This window comes from Bombus pascuorum, chromosome 7, assembly GCF_905332965.1.
Source record: "Bombus pascuorum chromosome 7, iyBomPasc1.1, whole genome shotgun sequence".
Lineage (NCBI taxonomy): Eukaryota > Metazoa > Arthropoda > Insecta > Hymenoptera > Apidae > Bombus > Bombus pascuorum.
Window position 1 is genome coordinate 2696491 of NC_083494.1, and position 20457 is coordinate 2716947.

The window sequence follows — 20457 nt, forward strand, 5'->3', positions numbered from 1 at the left end:
TGGTAGTATTTTAGTTAGTTAAGAGATTTTATTTTAGACTGACTGTCTGCTCTACTGCTCTTACTGAGGAAAACTCGGTGAGGGTGTGTCCTTCTGAACTAAAGACGCGGATTCGCTGTTTACTCTTTTGGGATCATAAAAGATATAACTTAGAAAAAAAAAACGAAGCTGGCACCCCGCTGGAGGTAGCCGCCCACATGCTATATTTATTTTTATTTTTTTTCTTCACCAACAAGATATAACACTTTACCAAATGTCCATAAGGACAAATTGTAAAATAACCAAAATAAAATATAAAAAAAAAAAAAACTCTTTTGGGTAGAATAGTGAGGGTATCTGCGATGCCCATTGGTTATACCCAATGTTAATAAACACAATACGAGGAGAAAGTCTCCTGCAGATTTGGCTCATGGGTGTCCTTGTTCTTGGAGAAAACCCAGCAGTTTCACAGGGCACATCTGCTTTCTTCGTAATTTTTCTTTTTTTTATTTTATTTTGGTTATTTTACAATTTGTTCTTATGGACATTTGGTAAAGTGTTATATCTTGTTGGTGAAGAAAAAAAAATAAAAAATAAATATAGCATGTGGGCGGCTACCCCCAGCGGGGTGCCAGCTTCGTTTTTTCTAAGTTATATCTTTTATGATCTTCGTAATTAGCGAGGACGTGCCATAAACCAACGGATTTTTGGGACCCTTCATAAACCGGCGATGTCTATATGACCGTAGCTTAATGGTTAACAGATGCGGTTTATGGGGGTTCCTTGGGCCTAATACGGGTCACTGTGACGATGGGTAGGCCTGACCATAAGGAATGTCGCGCGGACCATCTCACGCGACGTAACAATATAGCTGCTCGAATTTCACCTGTGACAATATCGACGACAGAGATCTGCGTGAAATTTTCACGGTGAATTTGTTCGGTTGAAAAGCGACGAAGGAAAGAAGATAATCGAAAGAGGCGAACATTCCATCCGGCGTACTCATCGGCGCTCGGTCGCCGATTATTCCGAAACAGCTGAAACGATCTCGATGATACTTTGTACAGGTGTTGTAAATACCGACGCAGCGTGATTGTAAGCCGTTGTACACAATTGGGTCATTCGATAGCGAATTAGTCATTGGGCGTAATAATTCTTTCGGCCGACTATTGTGTCGAAATTGGAAATATCTGCCGTTTTACGAATCTGTCTTTCTCACTCTGCAACGAAACACAGTTTTCTGTTAACACGATAGTACGATGACAAGCGTCATCGTGGTATCCTAATTTGCGACTGTTTAATTAAATTTCAGCGTAATAATTAATGTCGCGTTCAATGGTAGTGAGCGACACGCTTGCGATCGAAAATTATCGTTATCTCGTCGAGTATTCCGCGGTGCCTGTTCATTTTTCACGATCGACTTGCGTTTATCGATATTCAAATGAAAATCCTCGTACGAGATTTATTCGTTTTTGCTCCGTAATTACCGTGCTCTATCAATTACGTCGATTTACCGTATTACAAATGCATCGGAATTATATTTAGCAGTAATGAAATAGCATATTATTGTCCGTTGACGATGACACTTTTCAGGCTGCGACAGAAATAACGTTTCTTGCGTGCCACTTTGTTCGTCTCGTTTTACAAAATTCACGTAAAAGCCGCACGAATTGCTTTCTTCGACGATTCGATCTTTTCCTTCCTGTTGAAGTAGTCGTCACTTCTAAGGAAACTCTACATCTGGATTTAGCTTTCTCAAGCAACGAAGCCATAGACAAAAGATTGCGTCGAAGACAAACCATAAGCGGTACATATGCAACTTCAGGGTTTTTTCAGTCTTAGGGTAACACTGCTAGCGTGCAGATCTAGACCACACTTTGTACTTTAATGTATATACATATATTTTCTACCTTACAATTTATCCACGTGTTTCTTTGTATCCACATACATCAAATAACCTTAACAGTTCGGAAAACAGAAAATCGAGTATTTTAATAGACAAATTGGGTGCTGCTGACAAAGCTGACCTCTGTGTGAAATATTCTAGTTTCTTAGGAAACAATGCCATCTAAACCTAATAGTTAGAAACTAGACTCGCAATGGAATCGGTATCGCGAAAAGTGGTGCACGTATAGCCTAACTTATGGTCGAAGGAAAATTCAACCATTCTACGAGCATAGTCTTTATCAAGTTTCTACAACTTTGTGATTCGATCATAGTTTTCTGTTTCATCGTTATACGACAGTTACATTTACGAGGATCGACAGGACGAATATTTATATCATCGAACCGAAATTAAAAGCGTCACAGCATTCTTCCGTTTTGCCAGGTAAAGACAAAGCTGGTCGATTATCGGCCAAATATTTGTTGAGAGATATATACATCAGACTAAACAACGTTTAGCCTTTAACGTAGATTTATCTCGCTGCTCCACTTATCGCAGCAATATTTCCTCTCCGCTACAACGTCTAATAGCATGAACATCGATCGTGCACCCTTCTAACGTGAGTAGGCACGTTTCTTCCGGGCAAGATCTCCGCTTTTCTCTATCTATCAACTTCGCCTGCACTTTCGCGCGGCTGTCTCGAAAATTGGCAAATATTGCATCAGTCGCCATCCGTTTCGCAGTAGATCGAAGCTCGTTTTCTCCATGAAACGGAGTTTCACTGCCTTCGCCACCAACACGCCGACGCTTTCGCCACGCAGCTCAACTTCGCCGGATGACCGAAGGAAAGCGGAGAATTTTTCAAATAAAACACTCTGGGCAAATTGATACGCGAGGCAAGACGAAAGAAACGACCTGCAACGGCAGAATGATAGCAGAAAAAACGGCGTAGTTGGAAAAAATATGCGAGAGAAGAAGAGAAAGAGAGAGAGAGAGAGAGAGAGAGAGAGAGAGAGAAGGGTAGCGCGTAAATATATCGGGGCGGTGGTGCTGCGGCTAGGACGGCTAAAGCGCTCCTGCTTTCCACGTCGGCATCTATCGACCCACCCCTGGTGCTGGCGATGGCGGTGGCGGTGGCGGTGGCGATAGCGATGGCGATGCCGGTGGTGGCGGCGACGATGGAGCTTCCACCGCCCTGGAAACCTTCCGCACGGCACAACCGTGAGTTACAGCTGCTGATACCCGGCTAGCCGAGTACTCCAACATCTACGTATAACTAAAGATCAATAGGCGATGTATCTGATCTCTATATATTTGTGGTTCAATCGCGCTTATGCGAATAATTGAGGATTCCTCTTAGACGACACTGTAAGTGCAGAAATAAACAAAAATGTTGGTGTTTTCTTTTTATCGTATAACGTTCTATAATGGGGATATCGTAGCGTAGAATTTAAGAGCGATTTTCATTTGTAAATAATTACCAGTAGCGTTAAAAGGTACGTGCAACGTTGCAACATCCTCCGTGTAAAACAATGTAAGTTAAACGATAAAAATGCTCGAGCAGGTGCATGCTAAATATCATCAGTTTTATGACAATTCTTACTGGTAACATCGTATAATATACTTTCGTAAGAGAAATAAGAAGAACATGTTGAAGAAAAATATTCTTTGTTTTTATACAAATTGTCTAGAGACAAACGAAATTGATACGGCGTTTGCAAATTTAAATGAACGTTACATTCTCTTCTCGACCATGTCAGTGGCAAAAGTAGAAATCTTCTCACGTGTTTACATCTTTTTTACGCTTAAAATCTTATAACGGTCAAAACAAATGAAATTTCTAGAACAATTTTAGGTCGCAGGAGCCTTCTCTCGCTCCTGCGAGACTCGATGTTTTGCACCAACACTGTTATCTGCAAGAAGTATCCGATTACTCGAACGAGCCACGAGAATATCGGTAACCGTGGATCGCGACCGGTCCCCATATCGAATTTCGCCGATAACTTTTTGTCGAAGATTGGACAGACGATAATTTCGGTTGGACGAACGTGGTCAAACGGACGTTGTTTATTATTTTTGGAAAAAATTCACACCTAACACTGTCGATCACGTAGATCTGCCAGCGTACTACACGCTATGGCGCGAATTTTGAAACAGTTTTCCGTATGCTTTATTTTTCGAGCGAGTTCCCGTACTTTTTAGATTTAAATTATCTTTTCAGACTTAAATTATTGTTTTTAGATTGAACTGCGACAATAGCTGGTGTGTCGTGCTCTACGGTATAATTGCAAGGTGTATAATGGAACATGTAGGATTGATTTAGCGCACGGTAGCTGAAACGAATCGCCGGTTGCTAAAATCGAAGTATTTGTGTAGGCATGAATTACTAAACTGAATGTTATTGGTCTCGCGGGTGCAATGTGTTCTAATCGACGGAGGTTACGACCGTAGAAATTCGGCAAGCCGGATACGTTTCTACGATACGGGTGAATTGTTCACCTAATTAAAATCCTGATCGTGTTCATGCAGGTGTATTATATTTAATGTTTCTGCTCGAGCGCGTACGTTAAATTCTGGCTGACTTTCCCAGAATTTTATTTTCCACGAAAATACGAAACAAATATACCTTCGTATTTGTAGAGAAAATTGAACACCTCAATTGGGACCTAATTTCCAATTTACCAAACGCGTTTCTATTTAAAATGCATTTTCTAGTTGGTTATTTTTATATCTAAATATTACGTTTCATATTCTATTTTTCTACATTCCATATATCGATTTTTGCCAATACGACAGACGGGCGAGTCTCTCAGAGATCGAACCGATCAGCTCCGCTCCTTGTGGATTTTTCAATTTCGTTGCTCGAGTACGTAATTGCTATCCAGCGCCTCGAAACACAAACGACTTATTTCTATCTTCCTCGTTATAAGTAGATAGCGCAAACGATTACGAATTTCAAGGGAAATTATCTAAATATCCGTAGTCGTTAATTTCTTCTACATTCCTTATGTCGTCTACGCTTTCAATTTTTACAAACTATGGACTTGATCGACGATTCGGCTTGTGCCAGTATAAATGATACTTCTTCGCGTGTATAAAATACAGAATACAGCACAGTATGTCCCACAAAAATACTTGGCGAGAAAAGTAACAAAATCCTTGTATATTCGTTTTTTTTACAAAATATTACTCAACTTTTCAAATGCGCAGTAATCATAACAGCGGAATATACATAGCAAGCGACCATTAATGCAGCCATTAATAAAAGTAGAGCGAGACCAATAACACTTTCCGTAGCAATCTAACGGTAGGAAAGCTAATTATCCAAACATGAACCTACCATTTTCTATCAGACGTTATCGCTCGTAACGATACAACGACAGGGTATTTCCAATCCAAGATGCCTTTCAAAATTTCATCGTGACGAGCTAGTCGTTGAAAATCGAAGGTCGCGCCATCTTGTAAAAATGAAATCGTTTCGGAGACACGAAGGTTCGGACGATCACGTGACCGCTTCGTCTCGCCCAAAAAGACATCAACGAAGCAATTTACTGCGATTTGTTCCAAAGCCGAGATTGCATAATCGGTTAATTATTAAGGTATCATTGGTCGGTTCCGTGGCAGAGTTGCAGCAGGGGTACGCGGGTATCCGAACAAAATCAATAGCAGCGATGTAGCACACACGTTGATCCGGGGGTTAGGTGCGAACGTGCACGCACACGCGTGGTTGACGGGTTCCTGAGGCGGCCGTACACCGGTTTTCCTCGGTTTTCCCGCAGAATCGTCTCTTCGTAGACTCGATGAGAACGAGGCGAGCGTTGGGTGACGGCGGCGCGGAAAGTACAACGGAAGAACGTAGCCGTGCCCCGCCCACCGTTCCATTCGTTCGTTCATTCATTAACTTGTTTGCTCGGCTGGTTGCTCGCTCTCTTCCTTTTTCTCCCTCTTCTTCTTTTCTTCTTTTTCGCACACGTATCTCGGACGATGTCTCGCTCGCTCATTCGATATCGTTCGCAGCCCCGATTGCACAGCGAGTTACACCACTGTCGGCGTCTCCATCGCGGCCTCGCCGCCACTCTCGCCGAGTTCGCCTCGGTTTTAGGTCGATGAGACTGGCAGAGCGTCGTATATATACGGTTATCGTACTATGCTTCGCACCACCCTTGCACCGCTCTTCCTTCGCCTGTCCGCCATTCTCCTGCTCGGCTTCCTGTTTCTTCCTTAGCTTCGCCTCTCCTTGCTGCTCCCTCTGCTCCCCTCCCTGTCCCTTGTTCATTCAACCGTCAGCCTTTCCACGTCTGCCCGTTTCCGTGTCGTCTCCTTTCGTGCACCTAGAAATGTAGAAAACAAGTATGAAAGCCACACCGACTGGTAGAATAGCGCGGGGACCAGCGGCAGAACGTCGCTAAACTTGGATCACTGCGATCGATAACGCTGAGGACAGTTGTGAGTGACATCGGTGATACATCGGGAACGAACATCGTTCCACGGGAAGTTATGGGGGTACGAATTATTCGAGGCACAACTAAGAGAAATGCGACGCGAACATGTGAGAAGAGAGTTGCACAACGTGCTAATTAAATAGATCTGCAGACCTACAAAAACCGGATTAAACGAAGGCTAAAAAGGAAACGTGCGGTTGACCTGCTGTGGAACTCTCAAGGGACACTGTAAGACGACGTAGCGTCCAGAATAGTCGTCCACGTGTTTAAATTACACGTCTAATTTATAGTTATAGTATGAGAAAGAAATTGCGCGACGGCAGAAACCGCGAAGGGAAATAAGCAAGATGGAAGAAGAAAGAGGAGAGACCCTTTCGCACGTAGGAGAGAGCCGTGTTTGTTCGAGATCTCGCGCTGATTATTTCGCTCGCTGCCTGGAACAGCACGAGCAAACGATAGGATGTAACCCGTGGATATCGCTCTTTTTTAGCCATGGAAATTCCTGCGGGCAAGGTGTTAAGTGAAGTTCCAACGGAGGGTGGAGAATTGTTGCTTGGATTATGTGGAACGTAGAGTGCGGACGAGATCGTCGTATAAGTTAGGCAGCAGTGTTTAAATATAGCTGGCGAGTATAAATATTTTTGTATAAAACTAACGACGAACACACTTTTCTAATATGATGTACAGGCAATTTTATTTTTATTCTTATTTCAACTGGAAAAAGTTTTGTTTGAATTTTAAAGAGACGGTCGTTTGAAAATTTCAATATATTCAAACTGTAGAACGATCATTCGTATCTACGATATTTCTTTACGTTGCTAATCATATCTACGTACGAGCAGATTAAATATTTTTAATGCGATTATCGGATTATTTTATAAAATTGAAAGACGTGGTATTATTGATACATCGTGGTAGTAATTTATCGCACCATCCGTACATTTCGATCTTTTCATATAGTACATGTAATATAATACGTACTGTATATAGGATGCAGCACATAGTATCAGTTTAATAATACTCTAGTGATTTATAAAATGTGCAAATAAAAAACGCATTTATTCGTACATTATATTAATCGATAAAAATATACTATTTACTTTTGCCGTTCTTTAAAAATTATCTCAAATATATACGAACTATTATATATTATATATATTATTGTTATATATTATATTATATTATATTATATTTATATATTATATTTATATTATATAAATAATATTTATTATATTTATAAATGTTATAAATAAATACTCACTGCTTCTTTAGAATAGAAATACAATTTCTCTATAAATTTGCCAGTTATGTTTCCATAAATAATGTTGTTGTTAATAGCGTTCAAATTCTATTATGTCTCTTTTATTGATTAAAAATAAACGAAGTCTTGTTTTTTTCGAAGTAAAATTAGCATTAAATTCCGCTGTTTAATTAATAGATATAGACATTGCCATCGATATACATTTAGTCGCGTTAGAAAATTAATGCATTATGTTGACTCGTTTGAAATGTAAGTTTACCATAACACCGTCAGCATTAGAAAAGTCTTTAAGCTATTAATTTTAAACAAACTTCTTCTAATTCTGTTATTAATTGCGTAATTGGATTTCGCAACAACAACATAACATTTGTCGAAATCTGGAAAGTGAATGGATTTTGAAATCAATTAATCTCTAAATATAATTAATATCTAAAAATTTAATAATAAAAATAAACGACTCGTACAGTGATTAAATTAATTTTACTTTACGTTATTAATATTCGTTTCCCATAAAAAGTCCAAGCATATATATCTGCGATAATGCTGTTCAATGCAAGAAACAAATGCAAATACAAATTTCGTTATTTAAAAAGTTGACATACTAGCACTTAGAGATATGTTAGAAAACCCATGCTCAAATAAGTTCCAACACAGAAGATTTTATACTTCAAATCTCCTTTACTAATACAAAGCAAAAATATGGAAGCTTACGCTGTTTATTATTTTTCGTGTTGACTTTGGTATTTCTATACGAATGCCATTATAGTCATTTCTATATTGAACTTGAAATTCTCGTATCTCTACATGGAATACACGATTGTTTACAAACTCGATACCGGGTTCAACCCATTTTCGCAAAAATACGACGTTGTCGGTTCTCGCACCGAGCCACAGAAACATAGAGACGCAGGAAATCTCGAGGCTGAGAAGACAATTATCCTAATCGTTTCTTCAAAATTCTTACATCCCGAGCAAGTTTATCGCGATTTATTTCAATGTCCCTTTATCGCTCTTAATAATTGCGAGGAAAGAGTCGATGCGACTTTTCGTAAAAAAGAAGGTGACATTCGACCGAGTTGGATAGTCGATCTCTCGTACGGGTTCCCCCAAGCAATATTTATATTTCGAGAATCTGGTATTCTCATTTATTAGAAGACTGGAAGGTCGGGCAAACTTCCTTTCGCATATCTCGCTCGCCGTGACTCACTCGATGCATTCTCTCCGTCTTCCTTCCTCTTGTCCTTCCATGATGTGTCCTTTATTTTTAAACCAGGCTCGAGGCCCGCGCAGCCCTGTCTTTCATAGCAATTTACCGCGCTACTCTGTGCCGTCAGCTTCGCCAATCGCAATTCTTCCACATTCATCGGCCATAAAGTCAACGCACATATGTACATCGAGGAACCAGCTTCTTCCTCCCACTCAGCCTTCCGAGAGCGCGATAAAAATTGTTTCGAAAACGTTCAGCCTGCCCCTCGGCCCCACCGCACGGATATTTCATAGATCGCTCGCTGGAAATTTCGAATGGAATTTCCTTGGAGCGTTCTCATGTCACCCTTGTCCTCTCGTCACGAGCGTACATCCGCTCGACGTTCCATCGAACGCTAATTGGTATTTTTAGACCACACAGATGTATCTATACTTAACGTGCCTATTGCGTCATTCTTTATCGCATGAAATTTTATCAGTCAGAATTTTCCTTTCCATTGTTTTCCTATATTTTGACTGACGGGCTTGTTTCCGGTTAACGAAACGACTCGTTCGTAGGATATCGTTGTCAGTCTCGTACTCGTGTTACGGTAAATCGATAATTTTCTCGAGCGGAACGAAAGTTGAGAAATTTATCCGTTGTCGTTCATTTACAGAGCATTTGAATTAGAGTTGAAAATGATTAGTCGTGTGCTTTTTATGCATCTTATCTTCCTCTTTCGCGCTACAATCCAAAACGATCGCAACGAGGTGTATTTGTTCAGGCGCGCGTTTTGTAAATTTCTGGCTAATTTAATTCAATTAAAAAGCTGTATACCGCTGAAAACGAAAATTATTATTCTGCCAGGATGCTTCATATAAAATCGTTCGAACATAGTCGTGTTAATTATTCCCGCACCTGTTAGAGTAACTTTAATACGCTAATTTTTACTTTCAAGAATCGCAAAAGTTATTTAATATCCATCGATACGCATGCAACTTGTAAATTGGACATTTTTTAGCTTCTCGCTGCTTCACACTGTTTTCAACATTTCAGAGACACGTACATCTTTTTCTCGCTCTCTTACGATTTAAACTTAATTCTCTCAATTTTTTTTTGCGTTTCACGTATACGTATATTTATATACACATACATAGATCCGTGTTTTCATATCACTGTTTCGTTAAATTCGATCGATGAGTTCAAGCAAGTGGAATTTTGACGAATTGAAAGAAGAAGGAAGAGCTTGCAGCTCGGTCATACCGAGTGCATCAAACAACAATTGTTAGTGTCTCGTTTTATACGTATCTGTGACTAATGATCTATTCATTAGAATAGTACGCCATTGAGCAATATTAGCCCACACACAATTTCTACGTACTTGGTAATTATAACGATCTATTCGTAGAAGTAAGTTGATACACGAAAGAAACACACGTGCCATAACAAACGTGTCAAAAGGTCTGCCCATACAAATTTCATAATCTCGAAAACTGTTTCACCTACGTAATAAAAGCTGAAAAAAAGATCGCTGAGTAGAATATTTTGAGAGGCTAAATAAATACGTAATAAATACTGAAACATTGTCTCGAATATATTATTTCAAAACAAGGGGCAACGCCGGGTTAAAATAAAAATAAAACCGCGTGCTCAAACGTAGCGGCAGGTATCAGGAATTGTTTAAACGGAAGTAAAATAAAATATACATAAAATAAAAAAATAAAATACTCGGGGAAAAGAGGATAATCCCATAGGCACAGAATTATCACGTCTATTTTTTTTTTATCTCGGCGAACGAGCGTTTAATGTATACTAATCAACTTATGACGAGTTATATAACTTATGCACCTTATACCACATATATCATAGTATACATTTTAATTACCTATAATTAGTCCAGGCATAGTATAGATAACGTAAAAAGGAGCTGGGGAATATAACGTTGAATTTTTTAAGACGTTACCTATGATAATCGTATGTTAAACTCTTAAACCAACTGAATCTGTTGTATCAAGCATAGCGCACCTGACAATTTACCTATTAATCTCTTGTCCAAAAGAAGACATTCGTAATTGGTGATAAGTTGTTGTTTAAATCTGCAGTTTGATCTGTAATTTAGAAATTGATAATTGTCGTGAACAAGATATTTAGTGCTAATAATACAGTGGCTTAACGTAATCGCAATACAATGCAATGGTAGTAAGTAACAGGGTAAAATAAAATTAACAGATCAAAGATACGGCTATGAGTATGTACACGTTCAAATCACGTGACGTTATAGAGGATCGAAGAAACTCATGGTTCTCATGAACCAGAATTTATAATTTAGGTCGTTGCATGCGAAATGATCCATTTCGGAAACGTTTTCAACGTATAAAATTCTAAAGCTAACCGATCGGTGCTTTGTGTTCGTTATTTTATTATAAAGTGGCGGATTGTGTGTTAAAGCGAACCATAGGTCAACATTTTCTTACGTGAGTTTAAACTTGGATACATCGCTTGTGATATTAATATAACTTTCGAAGAAGCTGCATTGGAAGAACGGACGATCCGATGTTGACGAATAATTTACATCTGTACGAGCATCAAAATTAAATTAAAATGATAGCAGGAAGAATGAACTGAAATCTGTAACAGCTATAAAGAAAATAAAATATATCGTTTTACTTGTCCTGAATCAAATCAATGAAACTTTAATTACAAAATATTATTTTCAGCGGAATTACGAACGTTGAAAATTTTATTAGCCCAGCGATTAACTGTTTACTGTTTTTTCTCTTTCATACTTTCTCCAACATAAAAGATATAACTTTGAAAAAACGAAGCTGGCACCCCGCTGGGGGTAGCCACCCACATGCTATATTTTTTTTCACCAATAGGATATAACACTTTACCAAATGTCCATAAGGACAAATTGTAAAAAGCCAAAATAAAATATAAAGAAATATTTTCTCCAAACTGAAGATATCTTCGTTAACACTCTCCGTTGGTATCAACGTGTTCGCAAACTAAACGTTAGTATTTGTGTCAGGCGCAAATCGTGCATTTACGTAAGGTTCAATAACATGAAATTTTTACGACAAATCGCCGGCTACTGGTTAAGCTTACCAATAAATTTATGCGCCATTAATATGAGAAAAATGAATGTAACTGTACCGAGAGCATTTCATCAGCAACAACGTGACTCTCCGTACGAGCCATTCTCAGATCGACTTTCTCAAATTTACAAAATTTTCCACATTTTCTTACGTCTTTATCTTACATCCTCGATATAAGCTCGTCGATTTTCTCTATTTTTTATTTCCTACAATTATAGCTATACATCCGTGCAGAAACACGGTAGTCCGAGTATCCCAAGGCAGGCGAGAAGTTGTCGCTAATAAGCGTGCTAACGATTGGAGTAGTTTAGCCGGGGTATGCGACGCCGATGAGATACAGGTGCCTAAATAAACCTCTTAAAACGGGGGGATGTCGTTCACACGATATTGTGCAAACTGACGCTGCCCTTGCTTGCGCGCGACAGTTAGGCGGCGACGAAGAAGGGCGTGTTGGTGAGAGCGGATCGCCTTTTCTCAGCGCGGCGCGGACAAAAGGCAGTGGCACTGCTGCCGCTACCGCCACGCTTGCTAAAGACTAAAGAGAACGCGAGAGAGCTGTTGGCCGGCCAATGCATTCGAAAGGGAGAGACGAGAGGAGATCCATACGCGGTGGCTGCATGATAGCACGCAGTAGTGCTGGCTGCTCGCCCGTTTTCATTCATGATTTTCGCGAGGGCGATGCTGGCGCCGTGCTCTGTGTGTACCACCTGCACATCTTCCTTTGTCGCCACCGCCGCCGCCGCCGCCGCCGCCGCCGTTAAGCCACCCCACCTTTTACTCCGTTTCGTGCTCCGTGTTTGTTGCCGCCCCACCATGTTCAGGGACGTACACTGGCGCGCAAGTGTTATTGTTCTTTCCAAGGAGAACAGCTAAGAGCCCTACAGCTAAAAGGTACAATTAGAATCGAGCGCGTGACCCCGCTCTGCGCCACTCTCCACTGTTTAATTCTCTTACAGCTGGATCGATTTCGGTTTTTCGGCTTTCTTTCCTTCTTCCACTTTAGTTTTACTCTTCAGCGGCTTTCATTCTTTAGCACGTCGAATGATACGGGGGTCATCGGTGACCGGCGCTCTACTCGTCAGTGGCGCCGTGGGGGCCACCGGTAACCGGCGCGCCAAGATTGGTAGGAATGTAATGTAATTTGAACGAATGTCAATAGTTGTAAATTTTGTATTATTGCCATCGTTACTACGATGGTGTGACGAAATTAATGCAGTATAAAATATATGAAAATAGTGTTATTTATACATGAAATATGGACTTATGATATTTCAACATTATATGTATCGCGTAATAAACAATTCATCATGACGCCACGGGCAATTCTTGCAAAACTAGCATGGTATTCAATGTGTTAAATGAAACAGATACGTTAAGTGGCGGGGAAAGCAAAGAAATTCGCCGTTTCCACAGTCTTCTGCATCGCGTAGCTTTTTGATCAGAAGTGTATTACCTTATTGTCTTATCTTAATGTTGGAAATCGTACTTCAACATCTAAAGTATGTAGTTCTAACATTAATGTTTAGTGTCGCGTAGTATATTGTTTCTATTTTCATTTTCCGAAGAGCAGAATCGACCAAAATTTCGTTTCCCTTCGTAGATACCCAGGGACAAAATCAGGAACGCGTTCTTCGCAAAGAAATTCGAAATGGAGTCATCGCGTGAAGATGAAGAAGATCAAAACGTGGCGTGTTTCGTACGTGACGATCAATTTTCGAACGACGCGAGGGCAGAAAATTGGGTTAGATGCAGCGTGTATTTCACATGATGCTATGAGCACATTTATATCGCAAACTAAACAATTTCTGTGTGATTCTTGTACAAATCGTGAGATTCGTGTTATTTCATATCTCATATGAACATATTTCGCGCAAAAGGCGAATAATACAAACATTTCCTCACCAAAATTAAGGGGGATAAATTAGAAATTATATTATATAATTAGAATCTATATCGCAAATTATACAATTTGTATGTGATTCTTGTACAAATCGTGAGATTCGTCTTATTTCATATTTCATATAAACATATTTCGCGCAAAAGGCAAATAATACAAAAATTTCCTCACCAAAATTAAGGGGGATAAATTAGAAATTATATTATATAATTAGAATCTATATCTCAAACTAAACAATTTGTATGTGATTCTTGTACAAATCGTGAGATTCGTCTTATTTCATATAAACATATTTCGCGCAAAAAGCAAATAATACAAATATTTTCTCATTAAAACTAAGGGGGATAAATTAGAAATTATATAATTAGAATCTGTATCGCAAATTATACAATTTGTATGGGATTCTTGTACAAATCGTGAGATTCGTGTTATTTTATATTTCATATAAACATATTTCGCGCAAAAAGCAAATAATACAAACATTTCCTCACCAAAATTAAGGGGGATAAATTAGAAATTATATTATATAATTAGAATCTATATCGCAAACTAAACAATTTGTATGGGATTCTTGTACAAATCGTAAGATTCGCCTTATTTCATATTTCATATAAACATATTTCGCGCAAAAGGCAAATAATACAAAAATTTCCTCACCAAAATTAAGGGGGATACATTAGAAATTATATTATATAATTAGAATTTATATCGCAAACTAAACAATTTGTATATGATCTTTGTACAAATCGTGAGATTCGTCTTATTTCATATAAACATATTTCGCGCAAAAGGCAAATAATACAAACATTTCCTCACCAAAATTAAGGGGAACAAACTTTTTTTTTATTTGGTAGAATTTTTACAATCAATTCTCATTGAGAATTATAAGTAAATTATGGGAACAAACTAGGAACACTTTCTTTTTAACAACTGAAAGACGTCCATTCACACATATTTTTTACTCTGTCTGAATGAACTTTTATAAAACGTCGATTACAGATCTTCGTTACTAAGCACTCAAGGCAATTATACAAATTTTTTCATACGGAGAAATTGATTTTTAAATAAATTCTAAAATTGCTTTCGATAAATGTTTACCATATTTCTAGATCCCATATGTCTGGTAAATCTGATCTGATAAATTTCAATGTGTTTCATCCACTTTGTTCTGAACTGGATATGTACTTTCTTCAATTCTTTGAATATTTTTAATCTTTTTCAATAATTGCCTCATCTAATTTGGTACCATTTTAGAATTGTGTGTTGTACCGTGAATGGTAGGTAGGTCAATAAGGTTTACATCACAAAGCAGCTTGTCTTTATAACAGAAATTTGCACGTTATTTTGAGTCTCTATTCATTCTTCTATTCTTTACTTTTCTTTTATCTTTCCCATCTCCCTTTGCTTTAATCCCATGCTTTACGATTTCCTCGCCAGCTACTTAGACAAATGTTCTCCCAAAATGGTGTCAGATGACAATATTGAGATGTACGGCAAAAGATACTGAACGAAGTATTTTTTTAAACAGATTTTACATACGTTTTATTTTCCCATACGTGTGTCTAATTTGTATAACATTGAATAACTCGAAATTTATGTAGATGTTATACTTAATAAAAGCTCTATTCTTCTATTCTTTACCTTTCTTTCATCTTTCCATGTATCTTTCTTCGCTTGAACTCCATGCTTTATGATTTCCTTACCAGCTACTTAGACGAGCGTTCACCAAAAACGGTGTCAGGTGACAATATTGAGATGTACAGCAAAAGATACTGGAACGAGGCATTTTTTTAACAGATTTTACACGCATTTCATTTTCCCATACGCATGTCAGATTTGTATAACATTGAATAACACGAAATTTATGCAGACGTTATATTTAATGCTATGCTATGATGTACGAATAGTATTTGCAATAGTATGCGCAGTAATTTTTGCAACCATTGTACATGCACAGTGTCTTGTAACCGAGATGTCGAGGAACGACATTGATCAACACCAAGAAAGTGACGTTGCTAAACTACTTTTTTAAATCTTACCTTAGACTTTGCTGTCATTTGCGTTATCTTCTTGCAATGAATCAGCTTATGGAAACGAGTAATTTGTTTCAAGAGGTAAACATTAGTCGTACACGTATGTAGCATAATTGTGAGGCTGATAAAAGATTGAGTTGATCGGTTTGGCTTGCGAGAAGCCAACCAGGTAAAAGATAATTTCACGCGGCAAAATAAATCCGAAACATAATGTAAATATTTTCATACGTTTACCCAATGACCTAATACGATAGATACAAACATAAGTAGATATTGTAAGTTGAGATATAGTTCAGTGTACACGTAACAAGCACATGTAACGTACTTGTATTTACAGGCAAGTTGCTCGGAATCAGAGACTGGTACAATCAGATTCTATGGTTACAAAAGGTTCTATATAATTTAACGAAGAATTACAACTAAACTTACAGTTGACATTAATTTTTGTTATGAGATAGAATTCTGTTATCTTCAGCACAAACGTAACTGGAGGAGTTTAAGAAACATCCATGTTTCTCATGGTGCTAGGAAACTGGTGGTTAAAATTAGTTTGATTAATTTGAAAAATTGCTGTTTAACGTTTAGCTAATATCTGTGATAATAGCTGCAAGTCAAAGGTTATTATTTCGTCTTGGTCAAGTTGACTGGTTCAAATTATCCGAATAAAAAGCTACCAGCGATGATAAAGTAAAGAAACGTTTGCAGAAAATTAGATGGCCAGCTTTCAGCTAACTTGGATAAAGAGCAGAGGTGTAAACGAACGGTTCGGCAGTTTATACAGGTGACAATCTGCAACGAGAATGACGAGGATAATTTCATGGATTATCAAATCGAACAGCTCACTTAAAATACGGTTCGATTAAATGGCGAGCAACTCCTTGCGGAAAAAATTAATTTGCACACTTCCGAGCGTATGATCCGATAAGGGTCGAATTAATCGGCTTGCAACCTATTTAATGTCGGCGTTATTATTAGCAAGAAAGAGGAAAAGAAATGGTATATACTAGTTGCAACGGCTGATAGTGTTAGTTTATGAGCGGATTATTACTCCATTATAGCAGCGGCTGCGAGATATCATAGCATCGACTATTTACAGCGGATTTGTGATTCGAAAGTTCGACTACTGAAATTCCTATTAATTCGTTTGCAAAGTCCTCGCTGAATTTTCGTTGGATTCTTCTCTCCTTCAAATTATTCCGCAACGATTTACGTGTAATTTTCTGTTCATTATCGATATATTCGAAGGTGTTTATTATCGTTAATAAGTAGATTCGAACAATATATTGCAGGCATGTAAATAAAGATATTGAGAATTTTATCGTGTATTTCAGCTCTTAAAAGTATCGTGGTTTTACTTTTATAATTAAGTTAGTTATAACTTTATTCTCTGCCGCGATACGTCTTCATGGCCTGAAAAATATAAATTTGTATAATGATATACACAGAACATTATTTTGTAATATTAAATAACGGTTTATTTACGTCACTATGATTTTCCGTTGTACATATATGAAAACATTGCTTGAAACCTAAAACCCCCCCCCCAAAAAAAAAAAAAAGTATAGCACAAAGTAATTTTCATTCTTATAGTAGCCATGCGGGAGTTTTGCGAATTCGTAGAAAAATCGTTGCAACAAGCGTGTAAAATTATTAGTTAAAAAAATTAATAACGAAACGTTTTAATTAAAATTTTAATAAAATCTCTGACTGCGTTTTTGCTGTGTTAAAGAGAAATGCATATTCCGCAAACATAATTAACTGAAACTAGTAAACTCAACAGAAAATATGTTGAACTATAATATAATAAATTTGGAAAGCTCCAACTGCAATTATGACGTAAAAATATTTTACAAAAGTGATTCCGTAGGTCAATTTCTGATTGAATGTCTTAACGTAATTATCCACTGTGGCCGCAAAACCACACCATAGTATTTATTGTAGCATTTACATACTAATTAATTAAACCCGAGTAATATCCAAATAGATGCAGAGAGAAGAAGAAATTAGTACCATGGCGGACAGAAGAAAATTTATAAAACGAGAAGTATAAAAAGGAAATGTAATTTTACAAAACGAGCGTTGCTAATCCGGTAAAAGATTGGCTCAGTGCAAAAGTTACTGAAATTCATAATATACCAACATAATACTTTAACGTTAAATTTCCTGACATTTGTATACTCTATCGTATTGCTAAAACACAGAATGGACCTGACGGAAAAAGATACTGTTGGAAAATAAGTACATGAGCCAGTATTTTTATGAAATTTCACGTAATTCAAAAAATTGGATACGAAAGGATACAGGGAAGAAGAGAGACGATGGTACGTCCCTGGTGTTGGTGTCACTTCCCATTTCGGGTTGGCCGCTCGGTTTTTCGTCGTAGATGTTCGTATGCTTCCGCCTACGACCCGGAAAAGCACGAGGCGCGCGTCGGCCGTTGCGCGGAAATTGTCGAACGAGCGATGGAGGTCGGCGGAGGTCGGCCAACTCGAACCACGCTGTGGCGTCGATTCGATTCTCGATACGCGTAGCTGCCGCTTGGAAAATCGTTGGGCCGGCTTTTGTCGTCCACGTGTTCTCACGGGAACTTTGGCCGTTTCTTGCTACGAACCGAGCAACGCGGATCATGCAAATGCAAGTATTAATATGCGACCCGCCGAGTAACTTACGCAACCGTTAATAACTCGTAATGTTTGTAGACAGCCGTACATCCGTACTCTATTAACGAGTGATAATGTAATACGATATTTGTCATTGGAACTGTTTGTACATAGAAGCAGGACGGCTCAATATTACCTATTTTTCAGTTGTTTCCCTTTCAGGCACCAAGATACGAGGCAGAAACGAGTAACTGGATCGCTGTATTAATTATCGAATAGCGAGCACCAGCGCTTTGTTGCAATCGATACTTTCTCTCGTTCTTTGATCGCACAAGTATCGATGATATTTTCAAATTATTCGATTCTGCTTTAATGCAGTTTACGACGTACTATTTGACAAAGTGTGGCGGCGTATAATAATTGAGTTTACGTGTTTGATTGTTGAACGCTGCTTGTGTACGAGCACAAATAACGTTACTTAACACGCAGTACCGAGCTACTTGCTTTAATTGTTATTGGTAGCCTATTGGTTAACTCTAAAATTCTCTGTTTATGCTTTTTACGCTCCTTTCGTTACATAACCTTAGATTTGCATTCGCAGAAAAAATTCGACACGCATAACGATTTTAAAGTCTCGATTACATAAGCGTCGATATAAGTCGAATTAATCGGCTTGGAATCGTTGAGTAACGAGTGGCAAGTAGCTTCAACTGGATACTTAATGAAAAAGGGATAACCTGAGAACGTCGTAAAAATATCCGAAGCCGGCCGTAAGACATAAAAAAGAATATAAAAATCGTCTTAGAATGTTTGCAAAAACGGTCGATGATTTGCTCGCTACGATTAAACCGAAAGTTGGGTAAAAGTCGACTTAGCTTAGAGAACTCGTATAATAATTAAGAGAAGGTCGACGCTGGAAATAGAACGTTATCTAATAACCATTTTTCTTTTTAGTTGAAGAAATAACAAAGAATGGTTAAGAGAACTCTAACTTCGCTTAAAACCCGAAGAAACGTTTCAAGTGTGCTGAATTTAGATAACTTGAACGAGACAAAACTCAGCCATGCAATTGGCTCTAAAGATTAAAGTTACTTAATTTTAGAGTTTTGTTTTCATTTATATTCTGCACTCCACGTGATATAGGATTTTTTATGTAAATATAGAATACAAAGTAACGTTAAATATTCTGAAAGAAACGTAGACCAAATGTAGTAAAACATGCTCTGATTATTTATTACAACATCAGTCGAGAATCGACGCCCTAAAATTTGAAAATTCTTGACATAGGTCCTGTTATTTTTTATGTAACTGAAGAGTTGCACTTTTAATTGAGTTGCTACGCGCATACCAATAATATCGAATAATCCCGAAAAAAGATGAAGATGTCTCAAACTAAAATGTCTTAAAAGCTTGTGATCATATTTATCAGTTCGTACAGCGAATTCATTCTGGACCTCATAATTATCATGTATTATTATTATTATTATTATGTATTAATCGAACTCGTGGTTCGTTTCTTCCTAATTATCCGACGGAATCTACTTACTGATTTATTAAATTAATTCATCAAATTGACCACAAAGGTACATCACAGTACATTGTTGGCTGTAAATATTAGGACACCTAATCGTTAAACGTACATTTGCTGAAAAATGGCAGATTTTACCGTGCGTAGTACCTTTAGTATTGCGTACGACACGATAATTTGTAATAAAGTAACCAGAGGATAAAAAGAGTGGAAATTTGTACGAAATGGCCAACGATGTATTTACATTCTATCGAAGCTTATTTCTAGAAAAATGATTATTTTGTTAAGAAATAAGTTGATCGCAATTACCGCGACAAAACGGCACTGGTACATGGCACGTTTCGCAGGCAGATTTCATGTAACATTTGTTGCAGCAAATACACAGCTTTAGCCGATTTATCCTAATAATACATAATGGCAAATGTAACGCACGCGATAGAATACGTTCGTTACGTATGAATGAAATTTATAAATTCATCGGTCGATTAAGCCGAATCGTGAAAGTACGAGTAACCCAGAAAAAGTCGATTACCTCGGCAAGGTTCGTT

At 37.9% G+C, this 20457-nt stretch overlaps 1 protein-coding gene across 8 annotated transcripts in view; it reads left to right on the forward strand.

Moving 5' to 3' along the window:
* LOC132909012 (guanine nucleotide-binding protein G(q) subunit alpha) overlaps nt 1-20457 on the forward strand; it is a 67657-nt gene that overhangs the window by 37854 nt on the left and 9346 nt on the right. The window lies entirely within an intron of this gene.